We start from the raw sequence: 12,185 nt of genomic DNA on the forward strand, positions 1-12,185 counted from the left end.
CACACACACATACACGCAAACACACACAAGCTCTCTCTCACACACACACACACACACACACACGCCCACGCGCGCGCGCACAGAGAGAAACGCGAACCCATGCACACTCACAACCGTGCACTCGAAACAACAATCGCACAGAAAAATTCACGAATACACGCACTCACACACGCACACACGCACACACACACACATGCACCCACACATGCTCCACACAAACTTAAAAAAGACGCCCAAGCCTTCTTGACGAAATCAACACCCGCCTTGAATAATTTTTGTGATGCCATTAAATACAGTTTAATCTTCCAGTGAAATAAAAGTACAACTTTTAAAAAAGAATGACAACGGGAAAATCGAAGCGAAACGATCGGAAGGCTGATTTATCCTTGTTGTTCGTGTCGTTTCTATGTAAGTAACATACGTTTCCGGGAGATCTCTACGCGATTTGTCTCGCTCTCCATTGTGCTCCTTGTTAATTTATGGGACTTTACTTCGGAAAGAGTATCAGTCGGATTCGATACCTCCCCCCTCCCCCCCTTTTGGGTTAATTGAAAAAAATGTTTAATTAAAGAAAATTGAGACAAGACACTTTTATATATATATATTTTTTTAAAACTTTTACGTTCATCAATGTATTGGTTGATTTAAGTCCTTTTATTCTAATGGTCTGCGTGCTGTCCTGTGACGACGGAAATGTTTTACCACAGACACCAGAGAAAGAAAAGCAAAACTCCCCTCACATTTAATCTTGATATGCGCAAATTTTGATGCTTTCTTTTATGCTAATAGTGCCACTTAGCAAAAGGATGAAAATGAGCCGGGCCTTGGAAAAAGGCGGGTCCGTACAGAAGTATACGTTTGGCCTCTGATTGGAACTGGCAAGAAATGTTGATCACAATGTGATCGCCTTATCAAAACCATAATATGACTGTTGAACATCTTTTATATAGATCTAGATGTTTTTCAGTCTTGTAGAATATTTATATATTTAATACAGGTGTCCTTCTATCTGTAAGAATTCGTGAGTAAATGAGTTGGGTTTTTTTGTGTTGTACTTCAATAGTGAAAGGACGCCACTGACAAAGTAAGGGGATGAAGAAAGGACTTTGTAAATAGTGATTTGAAAAAAAATTGTTTTGAGACTGCCAGATCAACCGAATTAAAATAAAAGGTAAAGATCGACTGAGCCACAAAAGTAATTGGCCAGTGTTTAAACGAGTTTGGATCCCAACGTATTTACTTGAAGTTAATAAATTTTGTTTGGACACGAAGGAAATTCAATTTCAAATCATGAAATATCCAATTTCAGAAAATCAGATAACTCTCCTGCAAAGTTTCAAAAGCCTAACAAAAAGTGGTGAAACTTTCAGAAACGCTCCAAACAACGATGCTCCCATTGGCAGCTCAACAGAAAAGTGGGGATGTTGAATAACATGCAGGGAAAGGAAAAGTAATACACATTCAAAATGTTTTTAAATACCAATAAACAATGCAATGTGAACGATCAGCTTTTGGTTTGTACTTTATTTAAATGAATTTAAAACCAATCAGCTGTTGAGCGAGTCAATATCTTGTGTGGCCTCCATCCACTGCCCGACATGCTTTTATCCGCAAGTAATGAGCCCCAGCGAAATAGCCACTCCTCTTTCAGTGCTTCTTTAGGCCGAGCAACGGTTCGGGTGTTTGCATTGCTGCGCTCACGGCGACCACATTCATCCCAAAAGTGCGTTATAAGGGAAAAGCCTGGAGACAGAGCGGGCAAATTTAAAGTGTAAAATCGTTGACTTTGTAGGAAGGAGTAAGAGCTGCTGAATATGGTGTAGCACTGTCTTGCTGAAAATGTTTCAGGACCCTGAGAGTCGTGGAAAACGGAACACAGTGGTCCAGCAGGATAGTTTCAACGTAAGTCTGGCTTCTAACGACCACCGACGACGAGTTCCATGCGGTGGTAAGGGTAAGTGCTAATTCCTGCCCCTTGCCTGAACCAACGACCAAAGAAGTTGGTGTGCAGAACACGTCTTGTTTTGGTATCGTTGACTGTCCTTTCTCTAAATTCGTCGGCGTCCATTTGTAAAAGAAATGTTGGACTTCCTCTCAACATGACGGAGTGCAGCATGCCACTGGGGTTTGAACCATCGGTCATGAGCAATCGTCCAGTTGTTGTACTGGGCTGTTTGGTGGTGCTTTTTAGACGGACTGCCAATATCAGGGCTTTTGCCCTTTACGCGTGCTTGCTTGAGCCTTCTTCTTACTGTCTCTACACAAACTTCAAAGTCAGAGGCGGTTTGTTTGATGGCAGCAAATGGTGTGACTATCGTAAAGCTCAACAAAACGTTCATCGTTCTGCCTTGTCATCTTCTTTCACCTACAACATCTTGGACGATCACTGACTTTCCTTGGACAGAGTGTTTGTTGAGTAAGTAGTTGGCTGTTGATTTTGAAGTGTTAATTAATAAGCTGTTCTGCGATCGATCACCCGTGTGATGCCCCGGCAAGAGACATGCATACAGTCTGATTTCTCACAGCTGCATCAATTTTGACATGAATAGGTTGGTCGTAAAGATTGGGAACGTCTTACTCCCTCCCTCCCACCCCACCCCCTCACTCTCTCTCTCTCTCTCTCTCTCTCTCTCTCTCTCTCTCTCTCTCTCTCTCTCTCTCTCTCTCTCTCTCTCTCTCTGATTTTTATTCAGAGAGATGACGCCAGGTTGCTATAGCATGTGTCATCGAAGAAATAACATAGGATAACAGATGAATCTTTCTAAAAATTAGACAGCAAAGATATGTGAAAACAAGAGATTTCTCCCAGGCGGTCGTGCTTCGCTTTTACTGTGTGAAAAGAAATAAACTGTGCAAACAGTGCCCAATAAATATTTTTAAGATGCCTTCTGTTGTGTTAGAATAATGAATGTCCGTGGACAATTCAGTCATGCAGTAATGTTATATATTGATTTTTCGGCATCTGAATTTTTAACTGGTTTTTCAAAGCCAAAAACAGGTTAACAGTGGTGTGGAGTGTGGTGCAACTATTCACAAATGGCAAGATGTTTATATGGCACATTTTTTTATTTGTTTTTCATGTTTGTTTTCAGATGTTTGTCATTTTTTAAAACTTTTTTTTCTTCATTTTTTGCGGGTTTATTTATCTATTTATTTATTTATTTATTTATTTATTTATTTATTTATTTATTTATTTATTTATTTATTTATTACTCTGGATTTTATGGACCTTTAGACACATTTACAGTTAAAACCCTAAAAAGAAAAGGATTTATAGAATTTTTACCGGAGTAAACTTCAAATATGCCTCATCAATGCAGAAAAGACATTTCCTTTTTAAAAACGTCGAAAACATCTTTTCAAAGGTCACATCGCAGCCCCAGAGACGCGGGCACCTGCTGTAGAAGCGGAACAAGGAAAGAGAAACCAATAAGTTCATTTCGGTTTGAAGAACTTATAGGCCTCGGTGATCTAACAGGGAAATTAAGAAGGATGAGGAGAATTTTTTGGTACGTTCTGTCTCTCAGTTTAGCTCCTAATCAGTCAGCGAGTAAATCTTTTTTTAAAGTGACGCCTCACCCTTTTTCTAACCTCCCCCCATATCCTCGCCCTATTTTAGGTTGAGAGGAAATCGTTTAGAAAGAAAGAAAATGAAAGAAAGAAAGAAAAATGTTCTCTTCGCCCTCACCCCCCCGCCCGCCTTACTTCCCAAGAGAAAAATAGTCGCGGTCCTCGCCTTCCCTCAAAAAAAAAAAAAAGAAACAAAAAAATAAAAATAAAAAAATTTTTTAAAAGGGGGGGGAAAAAAGAGGGGGAAAAAAAAAAACCCCAAAGTAGAAAGGGGGGGGGGGGAAAGAAGGGAAAAGGGGAGAGAAAAGGGGGGGGGGGAAGAGAGAGAAAGAGAGGAATGTGGGTCGAAGTTTTTATCGAAGACAGTTATCTCTTCCAAACTGCTGTCCCGCCTTGATAGTTTGGGGCAGTCAGTCAATGAGAAGCCAGCAGCTGGAGTTGTGGCCCTTGACGGTCAACACGAAAGGGATTCCAGCACATTCGTGACAACGCGGTCGAGTCAGACGCCCCCTAGAGAAGGCAACAGACCCCCCCCCCCCCCCCCACGGCTCACGTCCCCCAATCTAGGGGGAGGGGAACTCTAAAAATCAATGGAAGCGCGTACGAACAACGTCCCGTTAATTTCATTGAGCTTTGTAGGCAACTGGCTTTGCCGTTTGTTTATTTTTGGGAATCCTGGGCCTGGATACCTCGGTTCAACATAATCTTCTCCGAGCTTCGTTTTGTTGTGATAATTCGTTTCGATTTTTTGTCGTCAGCAGGAAACAGGATAATTTTTTTTGTTTGAATTGAATTTTGTGCCCCTTATAACACATGGTAAATCATTAAGAGAGAGAAAGATGGAAAGAAAAGGAGACGACAGACACACAGACGGACACAGAGACAGACTCACAGACATACATACAGACAGACAGGGTACTTACAAATATAGTAAGAAAGATAGAGAGACAGAGAATTATGAGAGATAGAGGGACAAAGAGAGACAAAGAGATAGGGAGAGAAAATAATGAGAGCGAGACAGAGAGCGAGTAAGAGAGAGAGAGAGAGAGAGAGAGAGAGAGAGAGAGAGAGAGAGAGAGAGAGAGAGAGAGAGAGAGAGAGAGAAAGAATAAGAGAGAGAAAGATAGACAGAAACTTTCTAATTAAAATTCTCTCGGATTATAAGACGTATGCGCCGAAAAACATCCATTCCCCTTCCCATGTAATATATGTGAGGTGTGCGTGTTTCATTTTATGCATACTAGGACGAATGCTATGCATGGGGAGTAACAGACTATCTATCTATCTATCGATCTGTCAATCTATCCATCTATCGATCTATTTATCTATTTATCCATTGTAACACATCTAATACTACTGGGTGGATAATTGCTTTTATTTTTTTCAAACATGCAATGCAGGACAACAATAAGACTAAAACTGCAAATGTAAAAAAAATCCAATGCTAAGAGGAAACATTACTCGTCATCAAATTAAAAGCTACAATAGCCTTCTTGCCCATTTTCCGTGGAAGATGTTAAAACCATGAACAATCACGATGTGCGATGACTCGTCTGCCCCAAAAAGATAAGGGATTCTACTTCTGTGTTTTCTCTCTTTCTCACAGTCTTCACTTATCCCTAATTTCATTCCATTTCTTTCTGGTTGTTGTTTTCTGTGGTTTATTTTTTTGTAAGGAAACAAATGGATTGGAGGGGGGGGGGTACCCCTGCACCTCTCCGTCTCTCCACCACCCTCTCCACCTCCGTTGTCTTTTACTTGCGTCCTCCCATCCTGGTCTCAGTGTTTTTCTCTCATACTCCTCACTTCCCGCTTTCAAATAGTGCCTGAAAGATTTATTGTACTGCTGCTGAAATGGATACGCGTGGTAGATTTATGGAGAATGGGAGGAGTGGTGCCCAGCAATGGATGGACTTGGCGGGAACGAAATTGAATTATGTCAATAGGAATTTTGGACATGTTCGTCTCTTGATAGGGTGGTGATGCTGATATACCCCCCCCCTCTGCCACAACCTCTCTCTCTCTCTCTCTCTCTCTCTCTCTCTCTCTCTCTCTCTCTCTCTCTCTCTCTCCACACTTTTTCTTTTTGTCTCCGTTCCCCTTCTCTCCCAGAGAAGTTTCTCTTACGTTGGCACCGAAAAGAATAGAGATCTCCGATGTGGCCAAGACAGGCTACTAAGCTCTCACAACAGTGTTAGTTTGGGGATATTGCGCCGAGCCATACTTTATTTGTCATTGTGATGCGAGCTGTAAATCGAGATTCGCTCGTTCAACAAAAATGCGAGCAACATGATAATTATTTCATCATCATCATCATCATCATCATCATCATCATCATCATCATCATCATCATCATCATCATCATCATCATCATCATCATTGTTTTACAGTAGAGACGTACATGTTTATAATGGCGTCTCGAGTATATTTCAGGCATGTTAGTTGTATTTAAAACAATGTTCTACGTTTCGCCCAAGTCCGGCCTCATCAGGAACATAACTAAGGGAAAATGCTATTTTGAAAAACCCCACGACAACACCATAGCGACAAAGCTCTCATTTTGAGGTGTTTCTTTATGATGACTAATAGAAATGTCGAAAGAATCTAAGTTAAGAAAAAAGCAAAAAGCTTACTAATTTGGATGTGCCCTGCCTTGGGCCTGGAGAGAGTTTAAATAAAGCTGAATTGGTCAAAGTATAGAGAGCTCATGCAGGATTGGGACAAAAAGTGGGAGGCGGATTAGTGGTCAATCGGGTGCAAATCATCATCATCATCATCACCATCATCACCATCATCACCATCATCATCACCATCATCATCATCATCATCATCATCATCATCATCATCATCATCACCATCATCCTCATCATCATCATCACCATCATCATCACCATCATCATCACCATAATCATCATCATCATGATCATTATCATCATCATCATCATCATCATCATCATCATCATCATCATCATCATCATCATCAAATGGCCATTGTCCTCAATTACATGGATCAGAACTAAGGTGAAGAGGTCATCAGAATTTGTTCCTCCTTAATGCATAGCCAGATAGCTTATTCTTCCATTTCTCTTTGCTCCCGGCGCTTCCTTGTTTGGCCGTGTGAGTGAGGCTGTAAATGTGACAACAACGCAAACTCCGGGGAAGCCATGTGTAAACTAACGAATCCCATAACAAGCAAGAACATAAATCCAGATAACGCACACGATTTCAACAGTCAAGGTTAGCCTTTGTTCTGCTTTCTTTTTAATCTTCGTGTGTTGTTTCAAGGAATGATTGTAGAAAGCGCTTTTAAAAACATCTTACAGCTTTTTGTTCCTCAAAATGTCAAAGTAAGTTCACATGCTCTATGTTTTTCAGAGCTTTGAGACAAACCCATACCTATGACATGATTTGTATTTTGAAAACTACCCTCTCTTCTTTGCTCAGACTTATATTGGAAAGGAAGTTGTCAATTGCGGAGAAGGAAGTCGCTTTAGTAGAGTAGATTAAGAGCCTGCCATGTCTAGCTGTCATTTCGAGAGAAAAAAAGTTCGAATCTGAGGAGCCAAAAAATAGTAGCTCCGACTTTTCTGGAATATCAATTTTCTCTCATCCTCGTGTTGTTACAGGTGGTCAAATGAAAGTTTCAGCATACATTCCCATTCATCGCGTAATTATTTCGGAAACAACGATAATATCCAATCAAAGGCGAATTCATTTGGAATTGAGAGGTTGAGACGGAACTAATGAAAGAAACATCCTGAACAGCAACCCTTGTAAACAAAAGAACGCGGATCCATTGGTAAAGAGTGACAGGAAAAGGACTGTACATGTTATAAACAAACAAAGTCGAAATAAAAGGATTGTTTTAACAAATCAGTCGTAAAAGTAATCCGTCTCTTAGCCTACATTTTGTCCTTAAGTATGGTGTCTTTGCACAAAGATAACAGGAGTCTGTCGACATATTGTAACAATGTAGTGTAGGGTAACTGAATCATGCTTATTGAGTGTCAAATTATGCTGTCCCCCGGTTCGTTGAAGTTTTGGAGACTGTTTTGAGTTCCTAGGTCTTTGTTTAGCGTAAAATGCTTGAAAAAAAAGCTGAATGCAACAAGGACAAGGCTTTCCATTATTTCCTTGGCGTCGATGGTCCCTGTCTGTATCTGAGCATTTAAAGGTTACAGACAACAAATTATTGCTACATAATATTTGAGAGGCATCGTGGTGAAACCAGGTGCTCGTCAAAAAAATGAATTCAAAGAAAGCAACATTTCCCCCCGTACTTTGAGCAAAATTTATCCGATTAAAAAAGTTGGTCTGACACCTATTACTTTCATTTTTTAAAATTCATTTCTGTGGGGATATTACTGAAAAACGTTGATTAAAGGTACCACCATAAAATGTAAATTTGCAATTTTCAAGGAGACTCAAGCTTTGGAAGTTACCAAACTTTGGCGGACATTTTCTCGCTAACTTTATCTCTGAAATCGATCAACCCTCACCTCCTTCAATCGCAAATATCTCAACTTTTATTCAAGATAGATGGGTATTTTTTCATCAAAAGCGAGACAAACGAACAAAGGTTTAACGTGATACCAATAACTCAAAATGGCCCACAACTGACGAGCACCTGATTCCACCACTTCATGACTCATTGTATTTTACCATGACGGTCTGAAGCTCATCTAGATCTAGTTACTTTCCCTCTGCAGAAATCTAACGCGTGATGCAAGTGTCGGGCGAATACACACAGGTATTTTCAGGGGGGCCCGTAAACCAAAATTTAGTTGTTAGGTTACCTTGAAATTTGAAACGTGTAGTGAGGAAGGTATCCAATCTGATCAATCAGTATAAAACCTATCAAATAAATCCTGATGAAATCACCCAAAATCACGCGATTTATGCGTTACGTTACACATAAATAATGTTTACAGCTACTCATCCAGCAAATGGCATCCGTCCCTCTTTTATCTAGTTGCGTGTTCCCTACAACCCTCGATCGACAGATCCATAAAACCCAACTCTGCAAGAAGACAGCAGAAAATGCCTCGTTCCTCCCTTCAAGGCGACGCTCATTTTTATTTTATTTTCGTCAGAAAATTGCTCAAGCTCTCTGAACCTATTTGAATGCGTGCAGTAGTTTGTTCTTTCTACTTTTTTTTTGCGTAAGCTTTATTCAGAAACCAACAGGAGTTTTAATCTTTCAGTAGATGATTTACTATATGCTTTTCCTTTGATGTGGAAAGATTTACTATTCGCCCTCACGTGTATCATCATTGAGAGCTGCATTACAGTTGCTGTCTGAGGAATGCAAACCCACAAAGGTTCTTAAAGTAGGATCTTAATCGATTTTTTCCAAAATTGAGCTCTTGGAGCCATGCATGGCATCCAGTTCAGAGAAAATATTACTATATTACTGAAAAGCGCAATTAACACAATTTGACCCCCAAGTCACATTGTTTTGGTACTTATTTGAATGGAAGTCAGTTGGTTTGAATAGTAGACAGCTAAGGGGTTTTCAATGAGCGTAATAATGAATGTCGATGCTGAAAAAGAAGCTGTTGAAAGCAATGCCGATTCTGACAACATTTAAGCAAGTGAACGAAAGAACATCGTTTAAATGATGATGACAGGGATGGAAGTTTCCTTTTTCAGTGACATGTACTTCCACACATGCATGCTGTACAGGAGATATATGTAGGTAAAAATGGAAAGGATCCAGAAAGAAAAAACGAAATTATAGAGACTGAGAGAAACTTCAAGTACTTAAAGGCTACTTTTCCGTGGTATGCTCCAGCATTCAGATTTTTATCTTGGGTAATTCGAAAATGTACAAGTAAGTAACGACTCCTGGTTATTTACTTGGTTGCAAAACGTTCTAGATATTATAACGTAATTTTAAAGTTTAAATAAGAAGGTTTAGGATCTGAGTCCTGAGGATTTTTACATACAAATATTCAATGTGAACACCAAACAATCAGCTCATCTTAACATATATGAGAGGTAAACAACGTCCTTACCTCTTGGAGCTTCAGCTCGGTGTTTTTGTCTTGGGCTTGCTTTAACAAAGTAAATAAGCAAATTGAAGTTACTTGCATGTGTTATTAATGCTGTAAACGATACTGATTTATGCAACGAAATAAAATAATGGATATAAATGCCGATATATAACACCTCCCTCAACAAATTTAGATCATAATTTAAGAAGCGGGCTTCGACGGTGACTGCCAAGGACAACCCGGGTGACGAGGGATACATCATCCCAGCAGACAGACGGAGATACGTGTTACCCCCCTCCCCAAACCACGCACACACACACACACACACACACACACACACACACACACACACACACACACACACACAGCAGAAAATCAACTTGGATCAGCTCATTATCTGATCAAAGAAACTATTTCATTCTTTTTGTACGTTACAGGAATGCGCAAAAAAAAAACTTGTCAATGTCAAATGCACTGGCGACGTGCAGCACATCAGTTTGAAAAAGAAATGGATTCTCCTACGTCGGGTTCTCATGTAAATTTAGATGAGTGATATTCAGCCCAAGAAATGATATATTCAGCATTCAAATTGGTTTCCCGGTCAATTTATATTAGATTTCAGTGAGTGGAAACATTTTGTTGCCCCCAGGCAAGGTCACTTCTTCCGAATGATGGTCTCGGTGTATCAAGATGGATGTCTTGGGAACGAAGAACACTCTCATGTTCTTACCCTTGTTTCGCTTCTCTAAATGCCTGCAGCCTTGAATTACCAATATGCATTGCTAAACATCTCCTTTAATAGACCAGATGGTGTTACTGGCATAGAACCATCAGTCAAACCAGACTGCCATGTGCGTCTGGCATTAGGAACCTCAACCGTCACTGTTACAACTGCCCCTGCCAGTATTTCTTCAGCCATGGACCCGGATAAAGCATGCTTTTCTCACCTCGGTATGAATTTTCTGTATTGACTCTGTTTGCCTGAAGTGACTTTTATCCTTTAATTTTGCCTAGTTTGTATTTTCTCTTCCTCAGTTTGGTAATGTCTTGATAACAAAAGGCACTTTGGTCAAGGGAATAAGTATACATCTTATCGTTGTGAAAATAACACGAGTTCTCTATAACCTCCGCTTGCCAAATATGTCACAACACGGTGGACTCGGGTGCTCGTCAATTTTTTTTTAGGGGGGGGGGGCAGGCATATTGAGTTATTCATATCATCTTAAATCCTGTTCCTTTGTCTTGCTTTTGATAAAATACTTTCTATCCTGAATAGACGTCGACATATTTAGGTACGAATGTGGTGTTCTCCTAATGTCTGAGGTACAATAAGAGTAAAAAATGGCCACCGAAATTTACTGACTTCAAAACTTGCGTCCAAGGAAAACGTAATTGTTTTTCGTTGTTTATGTCTTTAATCAACGTTTTTTCAGTAAAATACACTCAGAAAACAAAACAAATTGTTTGTAAACGGACAAAAAAGGTGTTGGGATGAAAACAAAACATACAAGTAATAGTAAAATAAATAAATTATGACAATTGCCGAACAATAGGAAGGAGCACATTTCTTTGACTCCACCACTTTGACAAGCGCCTGATTTCAACACGAGGACACACAAATAATTTTGTATAGAGTACAACTGGGACCTGCAATCGCCTGGCTTGAATTCAGCATACCCCCCACCCCACCCCTGATCATCTCCCCAGCCCCCCTTCTTTCGCCTCCATATCCCTCAAGCCAATGAAAAAAGTTCCAAACCGCCTGCCATTTTTTATACTTACCATTGCCTCTTCGTAAAAACGGTACATTTATTTAAATGATCCAAGGTCTTCTCAATTCACTTAAGATGGGAGTTTCTTATTTTCTCTGACTCGTAAATGTTTCTGTGCGCTTTTTCAGAGTCATTGCACGGAACAATGCATGTCTGTATGAGTGTAGGGCCAAATAGCTGGTCGATACCAGCTTCGGCTGTCTCAGCGAAATGCCAGAGTTTTCTTAACCCACTTGGCGTCGCTGAGACTAGATGAGACTGGCATCCCGTCTGTCTTTGCCCGTCACGAATGTCTCAAAAACAATCTCCCAGAGCATTCATTTCATTAATAACCAGCAGTTACGGCCTCGCATGCAACGCCACGAAGAAAGACACCCAGTTTACCCACTTTTTAAAAAATCCAATAGCTCTTGGAGCTGGAGAAGCTTTTGAACCGACCCATTTTCAAATGTCAAGTTTCTTTTTTACATTTTGTACAGATCTCCTTAAGTTTGAAATTCATTTCCTGTTCGATTCTGACAGAAAATCCCTTTAAAAAAGGAATGCTTTTGCATGGAAATCAAATCCCAGTCGATTCCTTGGCCTGTTTATATTTCGAGTTTTTTCGTTCCCATCTCTCTCGCAGATTTCAAGACACTGTCAGATGATTTAACTGAGTGAATCTCTCTCTAGACAGGTAGTCACTCACTGATAAATGTACCTGCATCATAAAAAACAAAGTAAAATTGATACGTTCTTGACTGCATACCCGTGCCTGTATATGGGAACATTTAATTTACAGACATACATTTGTGCACACACTAACTTGCTCACAGCCTCCACCTGCCCAGCAGCACACACACACACA

At 40.1% G+C, this 12,185-nt stretch overlaps 1 protein-coding gene across 1 annotated transcript in view; it reads left to right on the top strand.

The window, feature by feature from the left end:
- Positions 1–12,185, top strand: part of LOC101863405 (NK-tumor recognition protein) — a 157,673-nt gene that overhangs the window by 48,711 nt on the left and 96,777 nt on the right. The gene's annotated exons all lie outside the window — the stretch shown is intronic.

This window comes from Aplysia californica, unplaced genomic scaffold (genome assembly GCF_000002075.1).
Source record: "Aplysia californica isolate F4 #8 unplaced genomic scaffold, AplCal3.0 scaffold00025, whole genome shotgun sequence".
In the NCBI taxonomy this organism is placed as follows: domain Eukaryota; kingdom Metazoa; phylum Mollusca; class Gastropoda; order Aplysiida; family Aplysiidae; genus Aplysia; species Aplysia californica.